This window comes from Marmota flaviventris, chromosome 1 (assembly GCF_047511675.1).
Source record: "Marmota flaviventris isolate mMarFla1 chromosome 1, mMarFla1.hap1, whole genome shotgun sequence".
Classification (NCBI taxonomy): domain Eukaryota; kingdom Metazoa; phylum Chordata; class Mammalia; order Rodentia; family Sciuridae; genus Marmota; species Marmota flaviventris.
The window spans coordinates 124,512,729-124,523,084 of record NC_092498.1 but is presented as its reverse complement, the minus strand read 5'-3'; the positions used below and the strand labels follow the sequence as shown (position 1 = coordinate 124,523,084).

The window sequence follows — 10,356 nt, the reverse complement described above, 5'->3', positions numbered from 1 at the left end:
ATGGAATAATCTAGTTACTTTATTTCAGGACAAAATTCTTATTTTACCACATAACATTTTTTTTTATTTTTGTCTTTCTTACAGTTCTTCTCACCAGAAACACATCTTAACTTTGGGGTTTTTTATATATATATATGAAAAATTACAAGTACTGACTAGAAGCTTACTTTAAGGTTACTTTCAGTAACCTTACTTTCTGGTGAAGAAAACCCAGGTAATGGGCCAGGGCTGAGGCTCAGTGATAGAGTTTACCTCGCACACATGAGGCCCTGGGTTCCATCTTCAGCACCACATAAAAATAAATAAAAGAAAGATATTGTGTCCATCTAAACTAAAAATATATTTAAAAAAAAAAAAACAACCCAGGAAGGGACCAGCGTGGACTGCTGACCAGCTCTTCATTGACACATGTCTTGCAGACTGGCTGGTGTCTTAGATTTTAATCCACTTAAAGTGATTCAGATGTTTTATGAGTGACACCACAATTTGATGTGACTTTACATGTTTATTTACATCAGAATTTGCCTGTGAAGTCTCGTCTCATTACATTCGCCCAGTTAACCTTCAACGTTTATGCCTGCATCACTCATGGAGTGCGGCCGTCATTTCATGTCATTCTGAGGCAAACCCCAAGTTAAACTGCCGAGCTAGGCACACAGGACTCAGAGGACTGCATGGTACCAGGTGGCAGGACGCCAGGGCAGTGCTCCCCCAGGGAGGACGGAGTGGGCTTGGAGCAGGAAGTGAACCTGAGGTGGAACGCGACATCCTCGTGAGGCTCTACAAAGCCACCTGCTCCTGGGAACTTGGAACTGAGGGGCGCAGTGCAGGTGCTCAGGGAAGCCCCAAGGCTCCCTTCTGGCTGGCCTATAGTCTTCGAGCATGGAGGGGCACGAAGGCCTGGTCCTAGCTGCCTGCCCATCACACAGCCCCTCAGCAAAGTCCGCAGAATGATGGTTTCAGGGCACTTGAAGGAACTTCCATCCAGTCACTAACTGACCACCAACCTGATCAAGCAGAACTCAGGGTCTTTATTCAAAAAAAGAAAATGGACTGTCTAGAGTTAGTCCAGGAAAACAACAAAGCAAGGAAACAACGAGAACAAACAGCCCAAGCAGCAAACACTGAAGGGCAGAAACTACTTCAGACATAGTTCTTGGTCATTTAAATAAATTATATATGATTTAAAACATCCAGTTTTGAAGGAAAAAAATAAGACATCCAAAGAGCCAGGGATAGTGGCCCATTTACGCATGCACACACAGAGAGCAATCAGGGGACCTGTCCCTACAAGAGCTCCGAGGAAGTTTCTGGACCATTTTAGTCAGCAAGTATAGACATGTTCCAAGAATGCAAAGAAGCCATGTCTACAGCATTCACCGAAAATGTCAAAGCACCGTCTCACCAAATATAAAATATTACAATTAGGAGAAAATTTTAAAGATCAAAACAAATTCTGAAGTTGAAAAGGACTGAATAAAACATTCGCTAGACAAGCTCAATAACAAATGTGAGTGGGAAGAAGAAACGTTCTGTGGATGTGAAGGGAGTCCGAGTGCCACTGTGGAGTCCAGGGAACACAGACCAAAGAGTAGGTGGAAGTGAGCCCAGCCCCAGAGCCCCAGAGACGATGTGGAGACCAACACACACGCACTGGCAACCCCGTCAAAGAGAGACGGGGCAAAACAAACGCTGGAAGAAACGCTAAACATGGCCCCAATTTGATGAGAAGCACTAATCCATCCATCCACGAAGCTTCAAGTGTGCACAGCATCGTCATTGTCCAGTTGCCAAGAGGCAAAGAGAGAATCTCCCAGCAGCAGGGTGACTCGTCACGCACAAGGGATGCCCAGTGACACTAATACTCGCTTTGTCACAGGAAACCAGAGGGGCCAGAGGCCGTGGGACAGCACAAAATGCCAAAGACACAGCAGTCACGTTCAGTAAAATATTCTTTATAAAACCAAGAGGAAGTGAAAACTGAGAGAGAGTTGCTAACAGGCAGTGTGATGCATAGCTCTCCTTCCTTCTCTTAGCTCATTTCAAAAGCAATTATGGGACTCAATAGATATGTAATTGCATTGTTGGGGCTATAATGTATCTAAATGTAACATCACAAAAGAAGCAGATGGGAACAAAGCAGCACTGGATTAAGAAAATGACAGCAGATGGCAATCTACTACACAGCAATAAAGTGCGCCAGGAAGAGGAGGCGGAAAGGTCCATTTGACAGACCTGCAGACACAACTTGCTCTTCTTCTTATCTTGACTTATTTAAAAACATAAAATTATATGAACTAAAAGCTGTACAAAGTGTCCCGAGGAATGCAGCCTGTCCAGGTGTGATACGTAAAACACCCACAGCACCAGGTGGGAGGAAGGGAAGACAGCCACAAAAGGGACATCTCGGCATCATCCTAAAGCTACGCTGGTATAAATCCCAGGGAGTCAGCACAAGATAGATATCCCTGTCGAGGAAAATGGAAACTTCTCCACGACTGGCCGTGATTCAATCAGTTTGAAAGTATTGAAATCAAACAGTGTGCTCTCCAATAAAAGTTGAATTAAATTAGACATTAACAGCAGAAGGAAACTTCCAAAACACAGAAATTCATACAGTTCTAAATAACCAACAAAGCAATAAAAATTCACGAGGAAATTAGGAAGTACTTTGAACAACAATGAAAGCACAACACAACAAAGCCTGGTGGCTCAGCAAACACACCGCCCGCAAAGCACAGAGGAAGCGCCTGGGTGGGAAAGGATCAACAGCAGACCATCGCCCCTCAGGACACCAGGAAACAGCAAGCTGAAGCCACACAGGCAGACGGAGGCGAACAGAGAAGTCAGACACAAACAAGCAGATCAGAGACCAAGAACACAGCGGGAAAGCCCATGGCACCAAAGTTGGTTCCTTGAAAAGACCAAAAACTATCACATTTAGCGAGCCTGAGAAAGGGAAAAGAGAAGGCTCCAGTTACCAAAGTCAGGAACAAAAGACCACTGCTGGTCCTGCAAAACTAACAGCAGAATTATAAGGCAATACTGTGAATGACTGTATGCTAATTAGACAACGTAGATAAAGTGGACAGATTCCTAGAAACACAACCTACTGGAACTGGCTCAAGAAGTAGAGGATATGAACAGACCTACAACAAATAAAGAGATTGGATCAGTAACTTAAAACTTCCCATGGGGAAAAAAACAGCCCAGCGTCCTTTGCTAGGGAATGCTACCAAATATTTAAAGAAGAATTAACACAAATCCTTCACAAATGCTTTCAATAAACAGAAGAGAAAGGAACAGTCCCAATTCATTGCCTGAAGCCATGGTTACCTGATATTAAAACCAAACAAAAAAATCACAAGAAAACTACAAATTGATACCCTTTGTGAATGCAGATGCAAAACTCCTTCACACCAGCAAACCATCCAGCAACACAGAAAAGGGCCTCACACCCCTGACAAAGAGGGGCTTGTTCAGGAAGGAGGTCGGTTTAGCCTCTGAAAACCAATCAGCTCGTTATGCTACATCCACGGAATAAAAGACAAAAGAACAGTTCAATCCCGAAAGATGCAGAGAAAACCTTTAACAAAAATCCACCACCTTTTGAGGAGTGGGGTGCGAGATATAAGGGATGGTTGATCAGGTGGGATGGGGAAAATGGGGGCTGGTTCCAAAGGGAAGGAAATCGAATGTTGATACCTTCAGGACACTTCCCCTCCTCCAGCCTGTGGCCAGGGTTTCCTGCCTCCCGAGGATGGTTCCTGCTGTCCCCTGGGCAGCTTCTTTCCAGACCCTGGATCTCTCCACTTTTTGGGTCAAGATGAGAGGAGGCGGGGGCATGAGAACAAAGGAAATCTAAAATGTATAAAAGGGGCAGGACACGCCCACTTCCTCAGGTGTCAGCCCGGACCCCTCCTCTGCAGCCCGGACCTCTCCTCTCTTCTCTCTCTCTCTCTCTCTCTCTCTCTCTCTCTCTCTCTCTCTGTGTGTGTGTGTGTGTGTGTGTGTGTGTGTTCTATCCTTTAAATAAAACTTTTTGTTCTTGCCTCAGTACTTCTCAAGGGTTCAATCTTCAACACAGGGGAACAGGACTCAGCCCTGATCCTCAACACTGGTATCACTCTTGACACAGTTTGGACAGAAACAAATGTCCCCAGTGGATAAAGGGCATCTGTGCACAACTCAAAACTGGTGCCACACTTGGTGGGAAAGACAGGAGCTCCCTCTGAGAGCCAAGGGGAAGCATTACCTACTCTCACTGTCAGATCAGGCGAGAGGGGCAGCGACCAAAGGAGGCAGATTTAAAAGGGCTGCCAAACGAGGCTTTATTGAGATATCACTCCCAGGTGGAACTCAATCAGACCCACAGAGTGGACAGAAGAAGGGTCTGAGGAGAAACCATGTGGAAGCTCGGCCAGACTGGACTTTTATGGGGCTTACAGCAGGAAGGGAAGGGATTGGGACAGGAAAAGGTGTTTTTAGGGTTCCCTTGTCCCTTTGGAGTTGGTCGGGGGAGTTGGCTGAACTCCAGGATTGGCCAGGGGGTCCTGCTGATTGACAGGCATTAGTCAGGAGATCTCGCTGATTGACAGGTGTTTCCACCGGCAACTGATTGATGTTCCTTTCCCACTCGGGCTGATTTGTTTTAAGTCGCCACCAAGTTGCCACCACCGATCTAACACTCACCTCTGCCTTTGACACGGTACCAGGCCCAGCCAGGGACACGAGGCTCAGGAGAAACCTAAAACTCACCTGGACTACAAGGTAATAAGTAAATCCGCTTCTGTCTGCAGATGGATGATCTTGAATGTAGAAAATCCTAAGAAATACACTAAAAAACTATTATGATTGACAAATGAGAACATCAATATTATAAGATACAGGCTCAACTTTTAAAAAAATATTTTTTTTAAATTTTAATGACAAATTAAGAACTGTAGTTATTTATCACGTACGGTATGATGTTTTGAAATGTGTGTTATATAATAGCTAATGAGAATTGTATTTCTATATACTAGCAGTGAACAACCTCAAAATGAAATTAAGACAGCAATTAACTCCATTACGTAGCACTGACTACAGTAAAATGATTACTAATGGACACTGAGGATGACTATTAAAGATGTTGAAAGAAATGAACGGACAGGTCAGTGCGATGGGGCAGTTCACAGGTTGGAAGACAGGGTACCTTCACAGTGGCCACGCTCTCTGAACTGATCTAGGGTTCAACTCAATCCCCATTAAGTTTCCACTTCCTTTTGTTTGGGTGGCTGTTCTTGGTTGTGTTTTTTGTTCTTGTTTGGCTGGTTGTTTTGCACAAATTAACAAGCTGATCCCCAGATGGAAGCAAAACATTGTTTCTTTGGGAAGAATGACTGACTGTGGGGCTTGAAAGTGTTCCCAGGGCTCCCCTGTTAGAAACTTACTCCCAGAGGCAACAGTGTTGGGAGGGGGTCTAGGGACGTGGCCCCTTCATGGGCTGACTGACTGACCTTTATAGGGAGTGGTCCACAGTCACAGGGCAGCTTTGCACTAAAAGCCAGTCCAGCCCTGTCTTGCCCTTCTCAATCTGTGCCAGGCAGGACAGCAGGGCCCTCACCAGGGTGAAGACCCCTCAACCTTGGGCTCCAGCTGCCAGAACGGTAGGAAGCACACCTCCTTCCCTTGTAACCCCCGAGTCTGCGGCAGCCTATTACGCAGCCCGACACGGCTAAGGCAGCCACGAAACTGACGGTCTGTTTGTCTAGACTAAGAAGAAAGGGGAGAGAAAGCCCTCTTTCTAAAAAGTCTGAAACACAGGGGGAGTTGAAGAGGATCCCGCTGTCCTCCATGGAAGCCACCAAACCACTGCAGCGGTCAGGAGCCCGCTGTGCGGGCACAGACACACAGACCTGGCGGAAACTGGGTCCCAAACAAGCCCCGGTGCGTTGTCGGCTGATTGTCAAGGGACGGTTATGTGCAGGAAGACTCGCCTGCTCAAAAGGTGGCACTGAGACAACTAGACACCCACGTGGAAAGAAGGGACCCGAACGTGCCTCTGTGGCACTCAAAGTCCCTCGCCCTACATGTAGCGGCCAAAACCACAGAACGGTGAGAAGGAGGCACAGGGGTCCTCCAAAGGCAGCTGTTCCATGTCCTGATTTTGGTCATGGGAATCGACATGTGATGGAGACTGCGCAGCAACACACTGAGAAATCAGCGCAGGGGACGCCCAGGATCTGGCGGCGGACCCACTCTGTGGGCATGGACGTCCGCTCTGGCCGCACTCCAGCATTTAAGGTATTTCCCTGGGAGAAACCAGGGGTGTGGAAGGAGGAGTCTGCGGTGTTCCCAAGGACTACGTGTGAACGTTCAATCGCCCAAAAAGACCTTCAGCCCAAGGCACAATATGACATCCCAGCAAGAGAACACGGCTCCTAGGACCTCGCTTCAGCCTCACCACCGCGCCCGCTCCGATGCTCTCCCCTCATCCACCCAGTGCTCCACCTCTCCCCTGGACACACCAGAGCAGGGTGTGCCCGGGGCCTATACCTCGCCAACCCCCAGGCAGGGCCTCAGAAGCCCCTAGGGAAGGCGACAGTCCACCTTCCGCACCCACTGGCTCTGTGCAGTTCTGCTCTGAGTGATTGACGTGAATGAAGTCATTTAGTCCTGGCACCCTGTGAGATGTCTCTGCTGCCACGTCATGGGCACAGGGACCCACCCCAAGCAACACAACAGGCAAGTGGGCGATTGGCGTCCCCAGACTTCCTGGCCCTGGGGCCCACCAGGACCCCCATGTTCACACCAGAGGTGAGCTGGTCTGCCCTTGCCTCCCCCCCACCTGCAGACTAGAGCTTCTTGGACAAGCCATGGGCTGTCAGCCAACATGCCATCCAGCCCGTGACTTCAGAGCCACCCCTGGTCCTTCCAGCTCCAGGAGCCACAGGGCAGGTGGGCTCCCAGGCCGGAAAACTCAACTCCCAGAACACAGGAGTCATGGGGACCCCCACCCCCAATTGCAGGCAGAGCCATGTATTTCAGGAGCAGACAGAGCAGCAGAAGAGAAGCCCCCCCAGGCGCTGGACCCACAGGAACAGAAGTGTCTGCAGAGGGCAGCTCCAGCCTCAGGGCCGAGGTCAGCAGGGAAGCAAGGCCCTGGTGGCCCCAGGAGCTCTGCTTTTCAGTTTGCTGCTGGGCTACGCCTGGCCCAGTCCTATCTGGGTCAGGGCCATGTCCCCCTTTGTTTTTCTTGTTAAATCCAAGTCTCTGGGACACACCCCATTTATGTTTATTTTCTTCCTCTGCCAAAAATGAACTCTGAGCGATTCACATTTACAGACAACACAAAGAGAGTAAGGCAGGAAAGAAGCCCTTGCCAACGGGAGAGTCTTACACAGAGAAGAAAAGAAAGGCCCCTGCAGCTCTTGCCTGAGGCCAGCTTTAAGAGTCAGGTTTCAGACAGGTGAAGACCTGCTCTCTCAGTCTCTAGAGCAGCAAGTGCTTGAGAAAGTCCTTGGCGGGGGGGGGGGGGGGGGGGGGGGGGCTCACATAAGTAACTTGACCTAAAAATGGCAGGGTCAGACACCTCCTTGGCCACCAGGTGACCCGACCCTCGCTCAGAGAGTCCCAGGACCCCAATGTCCTGGGGGCCGAGCCCCTCCCACCCCAAACCCTCCCCACACCCCTGTGAGGCAGGAGAGGCCAAACTCCCCTCATCTAATGCATCTTCGGAAGCCCTGCCTGACGTCAGGACACACAGACCCTCCACAGGCCCTGCTGCTCCAGCCTCCCCTGGGGTGTGTGGCCTCAGCTCCTAGCAAACAGCTCTCCTGGGGCAGAGCAGACTGCAGCGCATCCTGCGTCTCTGGGCCCCACTGGTACCACCAGCCCCTCCGCCTCCCTGGCTCAGTCTCCGTGGGATTCTGCCACCTGCCCAGGCATGAGGGTGGCTGATCTGGTGGCTTTGGGAAAGTGGTCACGGTATTTAGGGCCTGGTGGACCTCCCCAAACCTCCCCTAGTTGGATGGTGTGCACAGGGACCTGAAGCAAGATGGAAGCCAGTTTGGGTCTCCACCAGGAGGGCAGCCACTGCTCAGAGGCTGGACTGAGGGACCCAGGAAGTTCAGCAGGATTTCCCCTCCTTCTCCCTCCCTGGGGGTCCTGGGGTGTGGGCCTGTGCACATCCTCCTCCTGTATAGCTGATAGGACTCCACTGCTCAGACTTGCAACCTGCCAGCTACACTTCCCAACCTCCCTTGCAGAGGCCATGGTCACCTGACAGAACTCTGGCCAGTGCAAAGGAGCGACCAGGCAGGACCGGGGTCCTCTGTGGGGGGGCATGGACCTCTCTTCTGTCTTCCAGGAATGCAGAGGGCAGGGAGGTGGCACAACCTCTAACCACAGGCAGCTCACATGTGTGTGCAAGTTGCACGCTCACACAATGACACACCCACATGTACACACACTGACACGCCCACATGTGTGCACACGTGATCATGTAGCAGACACAGTCATACGCTCCTGCAGGTATGCACAAACCCTCACACCAACAGTCACGCATGCTCTTGCTCCCACACATTTATACACTCACCTATTATACACAACACACATATGTATGCACACTGTCACACACGAAGACGTCCACACCAGCTCACACAGGCTAACACACTCAGTGCACACTGTAGGAAGACAGCCCTTGCTCCTCTCATGATGGACAGGCCAGCCCTTGACCACAGTTGGACGGGTGGTCAAGTTGGACAAGGAGGCCCAGGACTCTCCCTGCTGTGAGCAGCCATCCTTGAAAGACAGACATGGGACCATGGGACAGAATCCCTGGCAGGGGTGGGAACCTAGGTTGTGGCAGGCTCTCCAGGTGATCCTGGGGCAGTCCAAGTCTGAGAAGCCGCTGGATACCAGCTGTGCACTGGGGTCACAGTCTGGGGCTGTGGTCTGGGACTCATCCCTTGGGGAAGTGGAGGGGTGGTGCCAGCAGCTCAGGAAATGAGATGCTCCTCCACCATAACTCAGAGGGATAGCACCTGAGGACCCAGCCTTGACGGCCAGGGAGTGTGGGCACAGCCTGCTGCCCAGCCATTGCACTGGGGACACCCAGGGGACAGGTGTGGCCCCAGTGTCTCTGCTGACTGTTTTAGGTACACCACAAGTTCCTCTGCCCTAATTGTCCACGTTCCATCAGGCAAGGAGAGGCTTGCACAAGCAGCTAGTGCTCCTCCTGCTCCCGCTCTCTATTAAAGACCATGTGTGGCTTTTAACTTATTGGCCAGGTTTAGAAGTCCAATTCAGGAACCACAAATCAGGCAAATATGAAAGCACCAAGGGCCCTTGTGTGGCCTCCTTAACTGCCCTATCCATCCATCTGCAGGCACACAACACCAGCCTGCCCACCAGCATTCCACCTGTCCATCTGTCCCTTCCTCACTGTCCATCCATCCTTCACCCACCCATTCCTTCCTTCATCCGTCCACCTCTCCTTCCAGCCACACAGGAAAGGCGCTGAGCAGTGCCAGGTCCCAGGCAGTGCTCTAGACACTGTCGTGCCCCAAGGATTAAAACAGCAATGTCGGGAGCTGGGGTTGTAGCTCAGTTGGTAGAGTGCTTGCCTTGTATGCACAAGGCCCTGGGTTCAATCCCCAGCATCACCAAAAAAACAAAATTTAAAAAAAAAAAACAGCAATGTCCTGCCAGCTGATGCTTTCCTTATGGAAATGAGACTTTGAAAAGGACTAAGGCATGTTCAGGCTCAGCAATGTTCACGCCTGTGACCTTGAACTTGAAGCTCAGCCTCTCAGAACCCACCTCTTGGGACTGTGTCAAAAATCAAAAGTGCTGAATGGAACCTGGATCTGACCTCGGCTGACTGTGAGTGAGTGACTCCACCACATCCTGACCCTGCCACAGGGCACCCTCCCCCATCCTCCAAGCCAAGCTGAGCTCCCCAGCTGGAGGAAAGCCATGCAGGCCATTGCCACACCTCTGCTCTTGTCCCCGGACTCCATTTTGGTCTCTTTCTGGTGAACTGGATTCTGTGGGACATGCCACCAGATAAGGTGGCAGAGGGACAATAAGTGATAGTTTGTTACGGATTCTAAAATGGTCATGTCAAAAGTTCTCGAAGGTCAGGCTGGACTTGGAGACGTCCTTCTTCACCACCCTTCAGGTCACAACCTCAGCCTAGGCCACTGAGGGAGGGGCTTCTCAAGGCAGCCGCATCACAGAGAGGCTGGGGGCTTCCTGACAACGGTGCTGCTGTCCTGACCCCAGCTGAGGACAAGGGAGGAGACGGGATGCGTCAGACAGAGGGTCTGAGCTTTTTCACACAGGCGACTCCCAGGGGGACAGTCCAGGCCC

At 50.6% G+C, this 10,356-nt stretch overlaps 1 non-coding gene across 1 annotated transcript; it reads left to right on the top strand.

The window, feature by feature from the left end:
- The first annotated feature begins 9,577 nt into the window (after positions 1-9,577).
- On the top strand, positions 9,578-9,650 carry Trnat-ugu (transfer RNA threonine (anticodon UGU)). Its single transcript has one exon. It is a non-coding gene; the product is annotated as a tRNA-Thr (tRNA).
- The last annotated feature ends 706 nt before the right edge of the window (positions 9,651-10,356 follow it).